A 22,332-nucleotide genomic window follows, 5' to 3' on the forward strand; every position below is an offset into this window, starting at 1 on the left:
ATGAAATAAATTAAATAGGCTTCTTCTCAAAACTAATAAAATAATAATTATAAACTTCTTTCAAATAAAATTCTCAAACAAAACTAAACAGTTCTCAACAGGAATTTTTCACAAGTTCCTACAGGAAATGGTGCAGCACCTGCAGCTCTTAATTTTTACTACAATCCCTATAATTTCAATGAAATTTTAAGTTCGACTTTAAATAACTTACTCCTTTACAATTTTATATATATTATAGTCCACACTCAACAGAATTTGATCGTTAATTTCAAATTTTCAATTCCAATTTCAAATTAATTCACTTCTTAATTTTGCAAATTTCAAATTTAGAAAAATTTAATAATTCAGTCAAAAGTACTTAGCTCTTTGGTCGTGAAGGTCTTGGAGTTCGGTATTAATATAATTTATACCGACGGATCCTACGCCCGACACTACTTTTAAACTCGCACTAAAGACTTTACTCTATCGCTTCTCAACTCGGAATGGTCGCAGAGCGTGGTTTCTCGGCCTGCACCGACTACGCTCCTGTTCCTGCAGGTCTGTTTAAATCTCTCCCAACGCAGGTTGGCCGCCTAACCAAGATAGAGTCCACTGTAAACTATTGTTTAGCATTCACTGCCATCAAGTCAGGTCTAGACCAGATTCCAAGCGCGTTGTGCCTGCCACTGGATTACAATATAAATTTACTTTTTTATTCCCTATCCATTTACAATTCTAAAATAAATTTTTATTTATTAAATTTTTATTTTTATTTAAAGTATACCATGTAATTGGTATAACTTTATAACTTAAATGTTCTAAAAGCATACAGGTTAAAGGAGAAATTATTTGAATGCGTACAAACCATAACTTTAAAACGGGATTATCAGAAATACGGCTTGAAGGAGTCCACGTTTAAAATTGTTGTTAAAGTGTTAAATTCAGTTTTACTAAATCTGGCTGTTAATTTATTATGAGTGTCGCAAAAAATAAACTTTGGCTAAACATTACATCATGTCATATTTTTCTACTATATTTATCTGTCCTTAATATTTTTTCTTCAAAAAGTAGTTCAGTATTTCGATGCATGTTCTTAATTATCACATTGAATTTGTCTGGCAAGTGCATAGAGTACATTGAAAATTGTATTACTAAATGATATAGCTAGAAAGGTGATGATCCTAACTAGGAAACTTCATGACTACGATTGTCTGGGTCTTCTCTTCTTCTGCATCGCCTTCTTTTGAAGCTCACTTGCCGGACGCAGCGAATGCTGTAACCTACACCTGTCAGCTAGATTAACAGTTTCCTCCATATGTTTTCCCACACTGATTCTAAACTTCCAAAACACTCGGCAGTTGACAACCTTACCTGTCTAAAATCTAAGATCGCCAGAGAATTCCAAGCGAAGAGCTTTCTACCTGAAAAATCCAGTTTTTGGCTGTTGGGATCAAATTACAAAGTTGACGCTCTCATATAGTGTTTGGGGGTGGAGTCTGTTCATGATATACAGTTTAATTCCTGTATTAAAACTATGTTTAGTACAAAAACCTAGTATAACTCTGTGATGTGTCTTGGCATAGTGCATGTATAATGTCAGTTTGGCTCATGTACTCTGAAAAAATATTTTTTATGATTTTTGCTAAATGCTTATGCGCAATAAAACGTAAACATTTTTTTAAGAAACAAATTATAAATAAAAATGATTTTCCAATTGTATCCTTATGAACACCTATATTCCATAAATACATCGCCTTGATGAAGGTTCCTGTATTTTATTTCGTTGCCTTGTTTCGCTATTTAATAACAAATAATTTTTAGTACGATATATGAAAAGGTATTAACTTAAACAGAGAACTTATGCAAATTTTACAATATATAAACTAAAAGTATTCCTTATCCTGTTTCCTTCTTATTTAAAATAATTCCCCCCATGGATCTACACAGCTATGCCGAATTTTCAGTTCTAATTTCGACGTCGCTGCAAGCTCGTCACTATTGATTATCTCTAGTTGTGGTCCTAGTCGTTACCCTGGACAGAAAGTCCTAAAACTGATTAGCTATGAAGTAATAAACTTTAAATCCTACTCACCGATTCAATTCACATGTTCTTAGAAATATTTATTTTACTTTACACTATTTAAAAAACCCTTATCTAAATTTATACCTCGATATAACGAGGGAAACGTTCATGTAACAGAGCAGGTTGCAAGAGAAAGAAGGAGGATATGTCATACTATCAAGGATTCCTTATTGTAAAGCTATTGAATATTGTACATAATAATTAATATATAATATTGTATATAATAGTAAAATTACCACTTTACTACAAATAATTGGTTTAATCTATTAGTTAAGTTTCGATTTATATTACAAAGAAATTTTCACTTAAAACTGTTGTGCATCATTATTACATATAAAATATAAAGTAAATTCGATACATGTTTTAGTACCACCTTATCCTTTTATACAAATTTAATCATGATCAAAGATGACAAATAAACAAAATTGATTAAAATAAAAATAATGGATTTTTATAATATACCCACTTTTCAAGTGGGTTTCTTAGTATTTTATGCTACAAATATTGTAAGGATTTTATAACTTATTGCAATTTCTTCACATGAATTAAGTAATATAATTTACTAATCATTTATAAAGATTGCTGAATCATCTATATAATATAAATCACAAAATTCGAATGTCCACACATTGTACAGTTTTGTGTAGTAGACCGTAGTTAAGTTAGTTTTACACAACATGATTATGTGTTAAATGTGTCACGTCAGGAGCACAAACGGTATTAACCAGTAGTTCACTATCTTGGCTGCACCAAACATCAAAGTGTGCACATATAGACTTTGTAAGCAACCGTCTGTCTAGCCAACCTTGAGATCTAGTTTGCTCTAAACCGGCTTTGTCAGCAGCCATCTGCTTAACCTACTAACAGAGCAAACTGAATATATAGTAGACTTACCAGTAGATTTCATCATAAATGGGTACAACATACATAGACATATAACTGCTTTGATAGTGGTTCTGTCTTTGGCAGCTAATCTACATGGACAAATCTTGTAATATCCTAAATGAATATTAACCTACCTATTTCGTTTCTGTCTTGACCTGGGTAAACAATCAAAATAATGCCATTCGCAAAAAATATCCGTTTATTGAACGAGTTCAAGTGTATGAGTTGTTACTATCTTATACATTTTCAATTTGTCAACGTATACATGAACTAGGACTGAATAAAAGTTGTGCCTGCGCTGGCGCCACACAAAAACCAGATCGAAATCTGAAAACAATCATCAAAAGCCATGATTCACAAAAGTATATCCCCAATGAGAAAACAACAATTTTTAAATACAACTTTTTCGATCAAGTCTATAACACCGTAATTTCTTACCTATCACTCCAAACGTAGTCAAAAGTAACTCATAGAATCCCATCACTCACGCCAACGCTCATGTAGCACTCCTGACTAAATTTAAATGGTAGCACTGACATATTGGTAAGCAAACGAAGCTGTCATGCTTCAAAAAATTTTAATACTTTAAACTGCGACTTTCTTACCACAGTCGCCGTCAAGCTACGCTGTCGAGGCATTTCTATTCCGTCCACTTCCGGAGGGCAACAAACCAATTTCTTTTGGAAATACTCGAAGGTAGCTGAAGTGTTAATCATGGATCGACAGTCGTTTTGTAGAACAGAGCTGGGTGTTTTCGTATAAAATGTCTACCTGCTAACTAAATCATTTTAAAGGAATCCTGCAGAGCCAAGAATTAATTTGAATATGAAAAAGCTAACCAAGTTGCATCTCTCTGCGCAGGTGTAACGACTTTAATTCCAGGTCCAAACTATAGTGATGTTAAAACTCCCCCGCACAAACCATGGTAACCCAAATTAATAACACACCCTCCGAGGAATGCTTAAACCTGCTGGATATCCCGTTATATGTCCACCTACATTAGCTGTCAACGACAGAGAACCACTGGCAAAGCTATCTCTATGTCTGTCTAGAGTAATTCAAACAAATGGATGGGATGCCCTCATAATCACATTAAAATTTCTAGGACGAATAAACATATACCAATGTTATGATTTACATGTAGAAAAGTTTAGACATTAAATAGAAACATTTGTTATCATTAAATAGTTTATTTTAGGTACTGCTTTTTTATACAAATACGGTTACTACGGATGTAAATTATTAATATATACAAAATGACTTAAATCGTTGAAATATTTACTAAAATATACACAAAGCTTAAAAGACACAATATTTTTATCCAAAGTTACTCCGAGATCAATATGCCCATAAACATTTAATATATATTTTCTACATGAAATAAAAACGTTTTATTAATTTATTCATCTGCTTATGTAAAATTTATTTTTTTATTTATTTATTAAAACAAAATAATTTATAATATATAAATAACAGGATTTACCCTAAAAATATTATAGCAGTTCACAAAAATTCCAAAGCATACATCAGTGACTTGAGTTATAGCTTAAGTTCATAGCACACTTCTTTACTTTGGCACACAAATAATAATAAAGACAACCTTTCAAAACTTGTCATAAAAATAAATGTTTGTACAAAATATATAAATAAACAATTTAAATAATATAATGGTAACGAGTGTAATATCATAAATATAATACAAAAACAACGCAATAAATATAATATAATAGTAATTAATAAATAAATAACTAAACACCAACCCATATAGAGAACCAAACAACCCAGGGAGAAAGTTGACCTACGGATCACATGACAACAATGGCTTGATCTTTTATTTTGAAAACATCCAAGCTGTCATGGTGAATGTCAATGTCGGACCCAACCAAGAGTATTGCATTATAAGACCTCATCATACTTAACAGAGGAAAGAATGCACGCGTCGCAGTGCGTGAATAGGGCAAATTAAACAAACATTTGTTCCTACTGTTGAAGTTGGGCACTCGATAACTAAGGACTCCCAAACAGTTAGCGTCGTCCACCCGACCCCGGACCAGGCCCCAGAGATACACTTGCGACATGACCTGTCTCATCCGACTCAGACTCTCCAGCCCAAACATTTCCAACAACTCATTGTATGGCACTACAATGAGTGCCATTTATATATATATATATTAAAGCATTTATAATATAAATATCTCAAAAATCTTTTTTGAACTTGTTTAATCAGTTCTTCGTGGATTAAATGCATCGGATTCCACACAATGACGGTGTTCTCAAGTCTTGATCTGACTAAAGATGTGTATAATGTGATGAAAGACCTGATATTAATTATAATTTGAGCGAAATATATTATTATATGTTTCCGCCATTTTTATGTAAATTGAAGTTTTACTGAGAATGAAACAAACAAAGTAACAAAGGTGTAAAAAGCGATTTAGGAGTGTTCAAACAAACAAATCAACAACAAAAGATGACAAAAATCCTAGCAATTAATCATGTTGTCCATTGATTGTAACTCGATCATTGCTCTTCATTTTTGATGTCGTAATTTTAGGAAACCAAATCTCTCAAACACTGTCGTTTACAATTACTTACATTTTAAGTTGGTTATTCTACGCGACATGATAACTCCTTAAATAACTCTCAATTAGTAAATCAGTGTTCTAACTCTAGTTACTTACCAGAAAATATACATTTTTTTGCTTTACGTACAACAAACACAAAACAAATATCCAACAAAAAATGAACATTAATTATTGGTCAAAATAAAAGGTTTTCAATTTCTCACTACAAAATGTTGGATTTTAATATATTTGACTTCTTGAGTATGTGAATAAACCTTTCGTTTATTATAATTTCAGTCTATTGTGTTTAGGTAATGCTAAAAGCATGATTTAGGATGAATTTAATCATAACAATTTTCTAATTTTGTATGGTTAATTTTTTAAAGTTATCCTAATATGAGAGATATAAATTTAACGTAAGAAAATATCTTCAACCCAAAATCATGTATTTTATTTTTTGATATAGAATTCTTCCAAATGCTAAGAAGGGTTACTTATATTACTATATTTACAACACATAAGGGAAACGGTAGACGTAACTTTTTTAGTTTTACTCAAACAAAAGGGAAAATAAATAGTGAAATAAAAACCTATGAATTCATGACTTAATTAATTGTACTACAAAGGCCATGGTTGTGCACAAAATACAAGGTAGAGTGCAGAGAGCAGACTGAAAGAGTAATACCATTATCTCAACTGATGTGCAGTAAATTGAGACGAATTGAGGCACTAAAGGGTGAGATTGGTGGAAAGGCGAAGTCAAATTGTGAGAAATAGAGGTGAGAAACCAAGTTTCGTTCTACGGATCGAAATGGTAAGAAACCTCTTTTTAATTTTGTGGCGATGATAATTTTAAACTTTATTTCATATTTGTACTACATTACATAGCACTTCCGCAGCAAAAATAACCGGCGGTGTTCGCTCCTCTGTGATTGTATTAGCTCTGCTATGCAGCATCAATATCTGTTTACCTCACCGACAATCAAGAAATGTAAAAACAATGGATTTCTGAGCACGCTTAGATTCCTCTCGGTGAAGGAAAACTCAACATCTCTTAAAAGTAAAAATAAAATTTTACTATTTATGTTGATCTTATGAGGTCAACCATTATGCGCTAACGAGGAAACTGTTGGGTTACAAATTTGTAAACAAACTAGGTGCAATCATATGACGTTGTATCATGGCTTATTAGCACATGTGATGTGACTTCTTTGGTACCTGCGAAATACTTTCGTTTTATTACGTTCCCATTCATGTCGGATACTTCGAAGCTTCGTTTATCGCTTTATTTATGTTAATACACATATTAGCAACGATTAAAACCTAGGTTAAAATTATTTAAAAAAAAAACATTTAATATCCGCTCTGGTCACTTTACGACTTGTTTTTCGCCGCGTGACCCAGACTGTCGTGTGCAAAAGTCTCCAAATTCGTTTAAAACCCTTCATTTATATATCACTCAAAATTATGTGCGCTTCAAGTATCGGAAAATTAATTTCAAACTAACATTTTTAAGCACTTCTCATGCAGAATAACATACCTCTTATATGAAAATATCTTCAACTCGATGGACTTCTATTTTATAAAATGTTTTAAATAACTTTTTACAATTTATAAAACCTTTATTCGAAGCAAAGTATTAAATTACGTTCTTAATACAACAATTTATCGTTTTTACAAAGGAAGCCAGTCATTTATTGAAAAAACGTATATTTATAATATTTAGAAAATACTACGTATGCTAATTGACAGTGTCAAGTTATTTGTTTCAAATTGAATATTTGTATAACAAATTTTGGGAGCTTTCCAACCCATTGAGGCTCGTACGTACATATCTGCTTATATATATATATATATATATATATATATATATATATATATATATATATATATACATACATATATATATATATACGTATATAATATATATTTATATATATATATATATATATATATATATATATATATATATTTGTTGTTACTTAGAGTAAATTTTCAGGTTTTTTGTTGTGTTTAAAAATATAGTGTTTATATATTATATTTCAAAGTATCTATAGGGAATGATATGTTACTAAATAATTCCCTAAAATTAAGAAATTAAAGATATGTAATTAGTCAAAATAATAGTATTGTATTTACAGAGAGAAGATGATAACTAACTTTATAACAATGACCAAAACAAAACAGGTGGTCTATATCTTTTACAATACTAAAATAAATTATATTTTTAAATCAGCTGACCAGCTGACACTACATGAGCCCCCTAGAGAGACTGGAAGTCAGGGAGCAAACCGTAAACGCACATTACGACCAAATCTGGTAGCGCACTCTGGTGTTGCGTTGTCCGGGTCTGCAGCAGGTGTACCGATGCTGGGTGCCGGTGTGTGGGCGCTTCTTGGTTGAGGCTGTGGGGAAGGGTCAGGTAGAATGTAAAGCAGGCTTCACTCTGTCAATGCTTACTTTAGAGCTTCTATCTGCGATCTGGATGGTCATAGTTTTGTCGTCACGGCTGAGCACTTTGTGAGGTCCGCTGTAGGGAGGTTGCAGGGCTCGACGCACAGTATCGTCACGTAAGAAAACATGAAGTGCATGTTGATAATTCCTGGAAGACAAATGTCTGAGGTTTACTGTGAGCTGAGCCAGAGACAGGTCGAAGGCGAGATGTTTGACGTTGCAGCCTGACAACAAGGTCAGAGATGTCTTCACTGCGTCCCAACCCCGGAGGGCTGGCAAGGAGTGATCCAGGTAGACCGTAAGGGTTCTCCGTATACTAGTTCAGCAGAGGACGTTGTTAAATCTTCTCTGTATACGTTTCGGATACCAAGCAGAACTAGAGAGAGGGCTTGGAGCCAGCTTGATTCCGGGTGACAGATGATGGCCGCTTTTAGATGACGGTGAAAACGTTCGACCATACCATTGGCTTGTGGTGATAACTGGTGGTCCGTAGACGTTCAATCCCAAATGTAGAGGTGAGACGTTTGAAAAGTCCAGATTCGAATTGACGACCTTGATCCGTTGTGATACGTTCTGGGCATCAAAAACGGGATATCCAACAGTTCACCAAAGCTTCGCGACTTCCTCAGCAGTGATTTGCTGAAGTGGGTGAACTTCTGGCCATCTGGTAAACCTGTCAATAACGGTCAAACAGTATCGGTACGGGCCAGCTGGTGGGAGTGGTCCAATTATGTCTACATGAATGTGACGAAAACGAGCAGATGGTGGATTGACTGTTCCAAGTGGACTGTGAACGTGGCGTGAAACTTTGGCACGTTGGCAGAGCTGACAAGTTTGGGTCCAAGTGCGGCAATCTCGCTGAATATTAGGCCAAACAAAACGTTGAGATATGAGGCGAGCAGAAGCTTTGATGCCGGGATGACTTAAGTTGTGTAGAGAGTCAAAAACCAGTCGTCTGAGAGGAGCAGGTACAAATGGTCGGAGTGAAGGATTAGAAGTGTCACAGAAGAGGTCAACGTTTGAACCAGGGACTGTGATTCTCTTGAGCTTCAATGCTGTGTCACGGTTCAAAAGATCTTGAAGTTTCAGTGTCCTCTCGTTGAGCCTGTGAAAGAGTACAGTGGTCGACAGTTGTGATTCCTGAAATGGCATCGACACGTGAGAAAGTATCGCAACGATGTTTGCAGATCCAGATATGTGCTGAATGTCAGTAGTGAATTGGGCAATAAATGATAGTTGATTGACTTGAACAGAGGAAGTTTATCCTTTCTCTGTTGGAAAGCAAATGCCAATGGTTTATGATCAGTGAATATAGTACAACGCCGAGCTTCTAAAATATGTCTAAAATGATGTACTGATGAGTAGACGGCATAGAGTTCACGGTAATAGGCGGGCCACTCTATTTGTCTTGCAGTAAGCTTTTGAGAAAAGAAAGCAAGTGGTTGCCATTCATTCTTGACGAGTTGTTGAAGGCATGCCCCAACAGATGAGGTGCTGGCGTCAGTGAAAAGTCCGAGTGGAGCGTTTGGGTCAGGGTGATTGAGCAGAGTTGCTTGAGAGAGATTCTCCTTGCAATTGATGAAGGCCCGTTCTAACTCGGTGGTCCAGGTTATCTTCTGATTTCCTTTGAGGCCTGCAAGAGCAGAGTGAAGTGGTGCTTGGTGTTGAGATGCAGAAGGAATGAATCTTCTATAAAAATTAATCATGCCCAGAAAACGACGTAGTCCTTTGGCAGTTTCCGGGCGAGCGAAGTTCTGAAGAGCGGTGATACGATCGGGAAGAGGTCTAGTACCACTGGCAGATACTTCGTAGCCTAGAAAGGTAACTATTGGAAATCCAAGGACACAATTTGTTAGCGTTGACAAGGATTCCATAGTCTGTGAGTCTTTGAAAAAGGATACGGAGGTGATCTTGATGTTTGTTCGGATGTTTGTGAGAAAATAAGTATGTCATCAATGTATGGGAAACAAAAATCAAGTCCTGAAACCACTTCGTCGATAAATCTCTGAAATGTCTGTCCAGCATTTCTGAGTCCAAACCCCATGAAGGGAAATTCGAACAAACCGAAAGGTGTGGTTATGGCCGTCTTAGGGATGTCGTCAGGGTTTACTGGTATTTGGGTGTAAGCTTTTACTAGATCAATGACCGAAAATTGTTGTGCACCCACGAATTTGATGATTGAAGTCATGAATGTGACGTACCGGATAGCTGTCAGGAATGGTTCTAGCGTTTAGAAGCACGGTAGTCACCACACACGGTCGCCAACCATCAGTCTTCTTAGGAACTAAGTGCAGAGGAGACACCAAGGTCCATCAGAGCGTCGGGCAGTCCCCTTCTTGGACCATACTATCGAATTCGGCTTTGGCGATTTTAAGGTGATCAGGTGCAAGACGGCGAGGTCGGCAAGAGATTGGAGGGCCAGGCGTCGTCTTGATGAAGTGTAACGTTATTATGCTTCACCTCACGAGGTGTTCCAGCCGGACGAGTGAGGGTAGGAAACTCAGCAAGCACAGCGTGGAATAGAGAGGACTCGGTGAGGGTCTTCACACTAGGAACAGAGGCATCAGAAGTTTGACATCTTACTGTTAAATTAGTTGTTGAGTCAATCAAGCGTTGATTGCGACAGTCAGGAAGAAGTCCGTAGTGAGCAAGAAAATCAGATCCAATGATGGGCATGGTGACATCAGCGATGATGAATTTCCATGCAAAGATGCGTCGCAAACCTAAATTTAGACCAAAATTTCTAAAACCGTAGGTGTGAATTTGTGATGAGTTCGCTGCAACCAAGTCGTAGTCCACGCGTTGTGGTCCTGTTTTGTAGTAGGTGACGTGGGTAGCAGCAGAGATCAGAACCATGTCTATGCGAAATTAGTACCAGTAACCCGGTCACTGATGAGAAGGCGTCGTCCTCCAGTTGAGCAGCCAGTAGACGGCATTATTGACTGCTGTTGGAGTTTAAAGAAAATTTACATGGCTTGATACATTTATTAGCTTTTTTACCATATTTAAAATGATACCAACATATATCGGAGGAGCTAGATAATGATTTAGAACCATCCTGGCCGTGTAAGTCTGAGCGAGATCCAGGATGATGAGCTGAGAGTGCTGTCTCGATCTGAGAAATCCTATCCGTCAATTCCTTTATGACCAAGGTGAGTTCTGAGTCAATATTTACAGTTTTTACGGTTGAGAGAACACACTGTAGATGGCAAAGTAAATACACTTACATTCGGAGTTGCGGTGCTTTGAACTGTACTCAAAGGGATTGATGGGCTTACCTCAAATATCTTGTCAGCAACATGCGCTAGTTGCTCTAGTGACTGTTCTTGAGATTGTGCCTGCAGTATTGCTTGGACTTGGCATGGTAGGCGAGTGATCCATAGTTGACGAATAAGATCCTAATGTACTGGAGTGTTACCGGAAAGTGATAGTAGATGACGAAGGAATTGAGATGGTTTACGAGATCCCATTTCTTCCTCCGTCAGAATTTGTTTTAGTCGTTGATTGGTACTGAGAGAGAGCCTTTGGATAAGTTCGGTTTTGAGAACGCGTGTAGGGGGTTGGCTACAGGAGGAGCTTTAATTATATCCCTTACGTCATGAGCGTAGCGACCTTCCCTTCTAGCTGACTTACAGCGTATGCAAATCTTGTATTCTCCTGTGTAACATGGGCGATGGTAAACTGAGCTTCGACTTGTGCAAAACCATAGTTCCACATCTTTCGGGCCAAAAGGGTGGAAGTTTGACACTTACCCGATTGACGACACGTTGGGGAGAGTCTGCAGTTTGTATATCAGTTTCCGCATGTTCATTGTCCTGGTTAGCAGGATGGTGAATCTCTTCAGCATTGTTTTCTTGCTGACCTTGAAGATGACGTTGCAGATCTTCAACTTGAGTCTGCAAAATGTCGTTTTGCCTTTGCAAATCTTCCATTGAATGTGAATAAAAAGCGGGTCTTGAATAATTTGTCCTCTTTTTTCGGGTCACCAATATAGAGGAATGATATGTTACTAAATAATTCCTTCCCTAATTAAGAAATTAAAGATATGTAATTAGTCAAAATAATAGTATTGGTATTTACAGAGAGAAGATGATAACTAACTTTATAATAATGACCAAAACAAAACAGGTGGTCTATATCTTTTACAATACTAAAATAAATTATATTTTTAAATCAGCTGACCAGCTGACACTACATATCAAAAAGAGGTCTAAGTTCTTGTTTGTACTATATATAACACGTAAAGCAAAGTACAGATAAAAAGACATGTTTAATTTTTATATCTGAGATATGTAAAAATATCTGAAAGTTTACAAATATTACTTTAATTTTATTTAGTTTTTTTTATTAGCGTATTACTCCTCTATGAACGCGTTTTATAGTCTTAACATTTACATAAGCATGAATTCTCATTGAACCTTCAGCAACAAAATTAATTTACCCTTATAATAATGACCCTTATTAAAAGCCATATAAATTCATACATTTACATTCATATTGCCACATTGCCAATAATTTTAAGTCTCCACCTTCAGGATTTCTGAAAAAAAGGCATGGAAATAGATTTGCCCCTCACCACTGTTATTTTCAATTATACTTTACCGTATTACCAATGTTCTTTCAGAGCGACAATTTATCTCAGATACATGATTAAAAAGACAACTAATTCTATTAGACTCTCTCCCACTGCTTTTTACTTCACCCAATATTCGTATCCAAATATAATCTTTTTATGATATTCTTAAATCTAACGTATTTATCAGAAAAATATTTGTTACGAAAAAATCAACATACAATATTAAAACTCATATCGTTTGCAAGAAACGTGTGTTTTACTGTAGTAACGCTAGAGGATAAACATAAAACACTTCAAGATTTATAAATTGCTCGTCTTAAATTAAAAATAAAACTTATAACTTGTTTTGAAAATATTTTCATTCTCGCTATTGAATTTTTAATTTCAGTTCTATCCTATTTACATAGTTTTTCAAAGTGTTGGCTTCAAGCCATATTGTCTCAAGGGATAAGAAGGGATTCCAGGGGTATTGTGTCGCAAACTTAAGATGAGAAGAATTTCTTTATGAAAGTTTAATGATATATACTTGCCTGTGCGGAGGTGCGATAATTTTGATACATTGTGGCGAGCGAGAGGGTGGGAATTTATAGGCTCTAACTTAATAACTTTCTCTTCAATTATAATGACATTATTAAACATTCTCTTGTATACATGTTGTATATATGTGAATTCGCTGATTCTTTTGCTTTAATCCATAAAACTTGTATTGTCCTCTTATTTGGACGCATCATATTCAAATTAATATTTAAATTTCATATTAAAACTCTATACGTAATCTCTTCTTTAGCCAGAGGCTATGTAAACAAAATAGGTTACTTAACTCTAGAGCTACTAATCTGTCTATTAGGCTTTGTAACTTAAATTAAGAGAAAATATTAAAGTGATATTATTTAAATATTATTCAAAATAAAATGTAAGTTTTCTTTAAAAGCCATTGTTATTTTATTGTTGAAAACTACTACAAAAGAAATAAGAATCTTTCGTACACATTAATTAATATATTGGAATTATATGACTTTTACTTTTTTTTAATTTAATTTATCTTATTTCTCATGGACCAGTTATGATGAGAGAATGAAACAAATATGAATCATACCATAGAAAGGCTTGGTGTAAATCGTATCCGTGTTCCGAGAAATCCCCGTTTACATTTGTAAAATTCGCTAAATAATGTAAAGATATGGAAAAGTATATCGAGTTTGTACATCGATTTAAAATATAGCTTTAATTATATCCCTATACATATCACTATTCCCAAGTCGCCTGTCCTCATAGTCAGCTGGCACGTAACATCGAACAGAAAAGAATTAAATTGCGCTTCAACTTCACTTTAACAAACTATCCTCCCTAATGGGTTTACTTTAAAAATAGTATTATAAATGTAGTTGAAAAGATTGAAATCTCTAAATTAATGTTAATTTTCCAATGATTCTAATAATATTATAAACTCGAAAGTGCCTTTGATTGTTTTGTTTGCTTTCAAGCGTGAACTATTCAACCGATTGTACTGAAATTGTTCAGGGACATGCGTACGATCCTTGGGATGAATATAACCCTATTTAAAAAATACCTCTGGGCTACGCCCCACTGGTCCTAATGGTAGCGAAAAAAATTCCCATCTTAGTTTCTATGGGGAAATATGAAATATGAATTAAAGAGTATATCTAATGAAATAAACTGTTCTAGTAAGCATTTTTTATTATTATCAGTTTGCTTATTTATGTTTCTAATATGAGAAATTTTTAATAATGGTAGGAATAACCATAATCTTACAGCTGTTTTAAACTCCAGCGATTAGGTAAGTACATCTCTACCTTAAAAATGTCCTAAACATAAGATAGTCAGAATTTGATTCCGAAGACTCCTTTAGAAGCAGTCGGCAAGAATTGTGTTAAATAAAAGTTTGCTATACTGTGCATTTTAACTAACGTGCCAATTCAAGCTGCCAATTTTTAAAAACGTTTAATATAAATTTAAAGACGGTTATATAACCCTTCTTAGTTCTCTTTCGACAGAAGTAGTCTTTTCTGATCGTTGCTATATATTTTCTGGTCGGGAAACAAAAAATAAAATTCACTATGACACTAAACACTAAAATAAGAAACAATTAATTTACAATGGCCATAATTAGAAACTTTTTGACGTATTTTATTGATTGCGACAACAAATAAAACTTAAAATTGGCGTCGGAAATATAATATATTATATAATAAATATAATAATAATTATATATAATAAATATAATTCACTCAAACCAGCAGTGGTCATAAACGTGCAACACCTACTAGATTGCAGTTACTGCTAGCAGTGCAGATGTAAGGACAAAGTAGCCTAACTTTTACTATGTATTTAAAATTTTAAAGGCAAAATCAGCTTTGGAACAAAATATTAAGATTCCAGTAAATTAAATATATACTTGCACATAAATATACGCTTGAAATTGTATTAAATTTCATTATATTGTTTGCATTTATTTTATTTTGTATTAAGGAGATAGATACTCGTCCCACGTCTCATCGACCGCCACACTAACTAAATAAACTCTTATCTGCGGACCTCTCAATATCTTTTAATGCTAACAAACAATATTAGATGGCTACATGTACCAACAATGGATACAGTCAATTAGTTTTAACAAGTGTTCCTTTCTCACAAGATTTTCAATTGCTGAGAGAAACTTTCTGGAGTCAATAAGAGATGACGGAAAGATTTCTTTACCTGTTTTTCTCCCCTTGTGCAGACTTATCGATGCTTTTTGGTCTCATATTATCAAAGCGTTGCAATCATAATACAACAACTATGTTAAGAAATAGTATTTTTTAACCAGAGAGTAACTTAACTCACCTCCCCAACAAACATGACGGATCATCACTGTTGTAACCTATATAAATCAGTGGAGCTACAGACAATCAAACTACAAACATCACGTAACCCACAGCTCAGATTCTTCGTGGCAGTTTGTTTCTAGCTCAGTTACACAGCCAAATTTAAATGTAAATAAACTGAAAGTTAAACTAGCTGTATTTTTGGAAAGCTTTTCAAAATTTTAACCTCCAGCGATTAACTTGGTTTATTTATAAAATCAGATTTTGAGTAATGATATATCATAATTTATTGATGGATTCTTGATAATCCCCGAAAACTAAATTTGAATATTACTGAATCGTGGTTACACGATGACAGTAACCTCGCACATATTACAAGATTTACAGTAGGTTTAGATATTACAGTAATTAGAAGTACAATAATCGTAGTGGCGGTATAATTTTTACATTATTAGTGTCCTGCGGTCAGCTGTTGCTAGATAGGGTGGCCACTGGTTTGTCCTGTGGGCCACCCTAACACTTGACAGGACTTCGTTGAGATTGTATCGTTGTCAGTCTGTCTGTCATCTTCATACAAAGATCCTAGAGACATGAAACTTGCTTACATAGGATCCTTCTAGTCCAAGGAAGAACTCCATTGACTTTGGGGTGACAACGTAATATGAACTGACGGTCTAGTTTATTGTCCGTCTTTGCGCTCACTCTTTCTTTTCGTTTTCTAGGATATTTCAATAAGTGCTAGTAATAATATTCATGTTTAAGAGCAGTAAAATCTATTTCGAGAGTGCCCTATTCCATTTTTATAAAGTAAGAATAAAATGTAACATAACATTAATACATTCTACATTACATCTTCGTAAAGTAAAAGACTATTAAATAAAAATTGTTGTAGCATATGCATCAATATTCAATGTGACTTTCAATTTTTTAAAACCGGAAAATCACGTTCCTATAGTTTACTTCAGTTCTTTTCTTCTAGCGTGATATACTTAAACATATAGTAAAACATAATTAAAACTTACAAAATATCAGGCAAAATAGTACCGAACTGGTAAAGCTCGAGTTCGATGTTTTTTTCCATTGCGCCTTAAACAAAAAATAAAGACGAGGAGAAGGGACTATTACCTAAAAAACAATCTGTTTTAACTCTAAATGTCCACATTTAGAATACATTTTCAGACCTGCAATTCATATAGTTTCATCCGCCAAAATTCATATATTTCCCTTTTAGAACGTGTATCGTAATTACATTAGAAATGAGTTCATAAAATTGTACAAGAACTCCATAATCTACGTAGATTAGATTTATTTTCCGGAATATTACAATAAGTAACCGTACATGAATAAAATACGATTATTTTACAGCATCAACATTGTAACGTTAAACAGACCCAATGTGAATACAGGATATCACGACATTTATTCAAACATTGTTGCAAGAGTAATTACGTCAATTTAAACAATAAATTCAATAGTAGACGTCAACTCATCATATTTCGACAATGCTAAGCTCACAGGTGCGTGTGCGGACGCTCGGCTCTCAGACTGCATCAGACATTTTTTTCCTTCACCTCAAAGTCCTCAACACTGTTAGATAAAACAGTAACAACCGTGTCAGATACGAAATCAGATTGTTCGATGTTATCAAGTAATATAGCATCTTTCCCTATACAAAAGTGTCAGCTAAAGTCATATCCGTAATTTCAAATACAGTATTATATTGTTTAATACTACCACGTGTTATGTGATTACTGTTTCTATTCTAAAATGTCTGATTAAGCCAAAGCCTCTGTGTAAACTAAGAAAATGGCAGCCGGGTCTCGATATCTTACTCTTGGTTTTCTCTTTTCATGCACTAAATGAATTACAAAGCACTCAAAATAACTTACTCTTCCGTTTAACTAAAACTAAACAAAGAATATAATGTTTATCTTTATAAAAAAAGAGAGCCTTGTTCTTCCTCCTGTGGATCGTAGCGGTTAGCCTGGTTTCTCACCCCTATTTCTCACAATTTATTTTTTCATTACCACCAATGCCACACTTCAGCGCCTCAATTCGTCTCAATTTACTGCACATCAGTAGAGGTAATTGTATTACGCTCTCAGCCTGGTTTTTGCATCCTACCTGATACCACAGCCTTCATGCACACCACAGCCTAACTCGACTGTTGACTCTACTGTATTTAATAGAACGTGTATATGTGTCTAGAACACAAGGTTTAATGCATGAGTTAAAATAGTTTTAAATTTTGTGTGTTAGGATAAACATTAAAAATCATCTCTAAAATGTATTTCCAAATTTCTGTCCAGACCCAACCCTGAGAATTATAGTTTTTTAAGTGACTGGAATCATTTTTATTTATCATAAAATGTGCAACTCAAATTTTTATAATAATTCTTAATCCTATTTTATTTATATAATAAACCATATAAAATATAACACAGAATAAGAAAGAGCTATGATGTATATGTTGGGCGAATTTCTGCATAGTATGATCATCAGCTGAAGCCCAGAGACAGGTTACACTGTACCAGCATCTGCTCAACCCTGTTGCTGCTTCAGACTTGAGAGGTAATGATAGTATAATATATAACTTGATTTCAAACCACAGTTTTTTCCAAACCTATAAATAATTAGAAATACATAATAAATTCTATTTTTTATTCCTGTTTTTATTGGATAACGTTTGATATCAATAAACGTAAATTATTCATATGTGTAACTGTTTGTATACTGGGCGTCCCAAGTATAATGCAGGTGAAAACAAAACGAATTTTATCATAAAATGTATAGTCTCGTCTCTTCTACTTTTTACTATCTGGCTGGAAGAGTTTTTTTTTTTATTTTTTAGAAAATAGTTTGTACCTATAAGCATTTTTTAAGATTTTAAGTTCAAACTTTGCAGGAATAATTACCTTATTACTGTACATCTTAGATACAAGTTTGAAAATATTATCATTTACATAAACGGAATGGCGCCCATTTAAATTTTCAAAGCCTAATAACTCTAAGACGAGTGATATTATTAAAAAATAATAAGAATGATAACACGTGGCTCTTTTCAATATAAACATTTCGGTGCTATGTTGAATGTTCTACGATAATTAGCTAAGACATAATTAAGATTTTTTAAATAAAGGTTTGGGTAAATACAAATAACAAATGCTTAAAAGTACAGCATTAGGAATGTATCCTTATCAGGTACATAAGGCATTGAGCAACAGAATATTTTATAACAGCTGATAATAAATTAAGAGATAGCTAATTTTTGTGACGATTAGTTTACTAAATACTATGTTGGAGATAATATTAATTCTCGTGAAAAAGCATTATTGGTTCAAATCAGTTATATTTCAATTGTGGTTTTAAAAGATTTTAATAGTGTATCCTTAATTTTGAACTTTAATCTTTATATTTTTAATATGGAAGAAAAACTTACAACACTCGACATCTGTAATTAGCTCTGCAATAAGTAAATTTACAGAAGGGGTACAAAAAATTCATTGGAGAATATTTTCTAAATGTGAGATCGAAAGAGGATATGTGTGGTAAAATATGACATGAATATTATAAATCAAATTAAGCTTTATTTACATTATTTAATCTCATAAAACAAATTCTTATTTTTTTACTGACAAATTACAGAACGTATGTAATCAACATTACTCAGTGATGGCAGGACGCAAACTATTATATGCTGTCGGAGCCTCTTAAATTGATTGCTTTTAATAAAAAATCTTCCACTGTTTTCAATCGGAAAACACGTTTCTTAAGTTTAACGTATAATTACTCTTTAGGTACTGTGTCGTATTAAATTACTTTTACAGGTATTAAATTGTATATCTGTACCTACGTTTCTTTACTTTTTAAAAGCGCAAGGATTTTGTCAAAATTGCATGTTTACTGGCAATTTTAAAATTGTTTGCAGTGTTCTAGTGATATTAAAAATTATTTATATATTATAGCGTTCATATATCCAAGAAAATTGCTTCACTTCATTTTCAATAATAAATAGCAGTTTGGGTGAAATGGACTGAAATATCTGGAAAATTTAATTTATAATCTACCGTCTAATATCTTGGAAAAAGTATTAAAATTACACGATGATTACTTAGTATTTTAAAATAATTAATTACTGTAAGCAATGATAAACCTACAGTTGCTGAAAGTTCAAAGTTCGCTTCAACTAAAAATATGAGTATAATTCATCGTAGAGTAGTTAAGTGAACTCATAGATATCACGGGAAATATAAGTAATTACTTTTAAAAATGTACGGATGGAAAACCAAATAATATATTAGTTTAGAAATTAAAGTTTCTATTATTTCGTATCAAATACAATTTTACTATTGAATTCAATCCCCGTCTTCAGTCTCTCGGTATATTGTCTGTAGGAATAGGAAGGAAGGGAGTTCACCGTTTCTAGTAACCTTCAGGAGTGCAATCCTGAAGAGTGTTATTCAGAGCCAGTTCTATTGTTGCACTATCCACTCCACTTTTACTATTGATTTCAAAATCTTTGTCTTCATATATTTATAGCAATACGATGTGCGATGGAGGAGAGTGAACAATTAATAATACTCTTCATGAATACAATTTGGAGAGTGTTATTCAGAGCCAGTTCTATTGTTGCACTATCCACTCCACTTTTACTATTGATTTCAAAATCTTTGTCTTCATATATTTATAGCAATACGATGTGCGATGGAGGAGAGTGAACAATTAATAATACTCTTTATGAATACAATTTGGAGAGTGTTATTCAGAGCCAGTTCTATTGTTTGCACTATCCACTCCACTTTTACTATTGATTTCAAAATCTTTGTCTTCATATATTTATAGCAATACGATGTGCGATGGAGGAGAGTGAACAATTAATAATACTCTTCATGAATACAATTTGGAGAGTGTTATTCAGAGCCAGTTCTATTTTTGCACTATCCACTCCACTTTTACTATTGATTTCAAAATCTTTGTCTTCATATATTTATAGCAATACGATGTGCGATGGAGGAGAGTGAACAATTAATAATACTCTTCATGAATACAATTTGGAGAGTGTTATTCAGAGCCAGTTCTATTGTTGCACTATCCACTCCACTTTTACTATTGATTTCAAAATCTTTGTCTTCATATATTTATAGCAATACGATGTGCGATGGAGGAGAGTGAACAATTAATAATACTCTTCATGAATACAATTTGGAGAGTGTTATTCAGAGCCAGTTCTATTGTTGCACTATCCACTCCACTTTTACTATTGATTTCAAAATCTTTGTCTTCATATATTTATAGCAATACGATGTGCGATGGAGGAGAGTGAACAATTAATAATACTCTTCATGAATACAATTTGGAGAGTGTTATTCAGAGCCAGTTCTATTTTTGCACTATCCACTCCACTTTTACTATTGATTTCAAAATCTTTGTCTTCATATATTTATAGCAATACGATGTGCGATGGAGGAGAGTGAACAATTAATAATACTCTTCATGAATACAATTTGGAGAGTGTTATTCAGAGCCAGTTCTATTGTTTCACTATCCACTCCACTTTTAATATTGATTATAAAATATGTGTCTTCATATATTTATAGCAATACGATATACGATGGAGGAGAGTGAACAATTAATAATACTCTTCATGAATACAATTTGGAGAGTGTTATTCAGAGCCAGTTCTATTGTTGCACTATCCACTCCACTTTTACTATTGATTTCAAAATCTTTGTCTTCATATATTTATAGCAATACGATGTGCGATGGAGGAGAGTGAACAATTAATAATACTCTTCATGAATACAATTTGGAGAGTGTTATTCAGAGCCAGTTCTATTGTTTGCACTATCCACTCCACTTTTACTATTGATTTCAAAATCTTTGTCTTCATATATTTATAGCAATACGATGTGCGATGGAGGAGAGTGAACAATTAATAATACTCTTCATGAATACAATTTGGAGAGTGTTATTCAGAGCCAGTTCTATTTTTGCACTATCCACTCCACTTTTACTATTGATTTCAAAATCTTTGTCTTCATATATTTATAGCAATACGATGTGCGATGGAGGAGAGTGAACAATTAATAATACTCTTCATGAATACAATTTGGAGAGTGTTATTCAGAGCCAGTTCTATTGTTGCACTATCCACTCCACTTTTACTATTGATTTCAAAATCTTTGTCTTCATATATTTATAGCAATACGATGTGCGATGGAGGAGAGTGAACAATTAATAATACTCTTCATGAATACAATTTGGAGAGTGTTATTCAGAGCCAGTTCTATTGTTGCACTATCCACTCCACTTTTACTATTGATTTCAAAATCTTTGTCTTCATATATTTATAGCAATACGATGTGCGATGGAGGAGAGTGAACAATTAATAATACTCTTCATGAATACAATTTGGAGAGTGTTATTCAGAGCCAGTTCTATTGTTGCACTATCCACTCCACTTTTACTATTGATTTTCAAAATCTTTGTCTTCATATATTTATAGCAATACGATGTGCGATGGAGGAGAGTGAACAATTAATAATACTCTTCATGAATACAATTTGGAGAGTGTTATTCAGAGCCAGTTCTATTGTTGCACTATCCACTCCACTTTTACTATCGATTTTAAAATCTGTGTCTTCATATATTATAGCAATACGATGTGCGATGGAGGAGAGTGAACAATTAATAAATTGTACTTTTCATGAATACAATTTGGAGAGTGTTATTCAGAGCCAGTTATATTGCTGCACTATCCACTCCACTTTTACTATTGATTTTAAAATCTGTGTCTTCATATATTTATAGCAATACGATGTACGATGGAGGAGATTGAACAATTAATATGTAGATTAATTAGTTAGTGTTATTTAGAGAAAGGTTTTTTGGTGCTTAATCCACTCAACTTTTACTGTTGAGTTTCCAATCTCTGTCTTCATATATTGATATTGTTCTATTGCGGTA

Source organism: Homalodisca vitripennis, chromosome 2 (genome assembly GCF_021130785.1).
Source record: "Homalodisca vitripennis isolate AUS2020 chromosome 2, UT_GWSS_2.1, whole genome shotgun sequence".
In the NCBI taxonomy this organism is placed as follows: Eukaryota; Metazoa; Arthropoda; class Insecta; order Hemiptera; family Cicadellidae; genus Homalodisca; species Homalodisca vitripennis.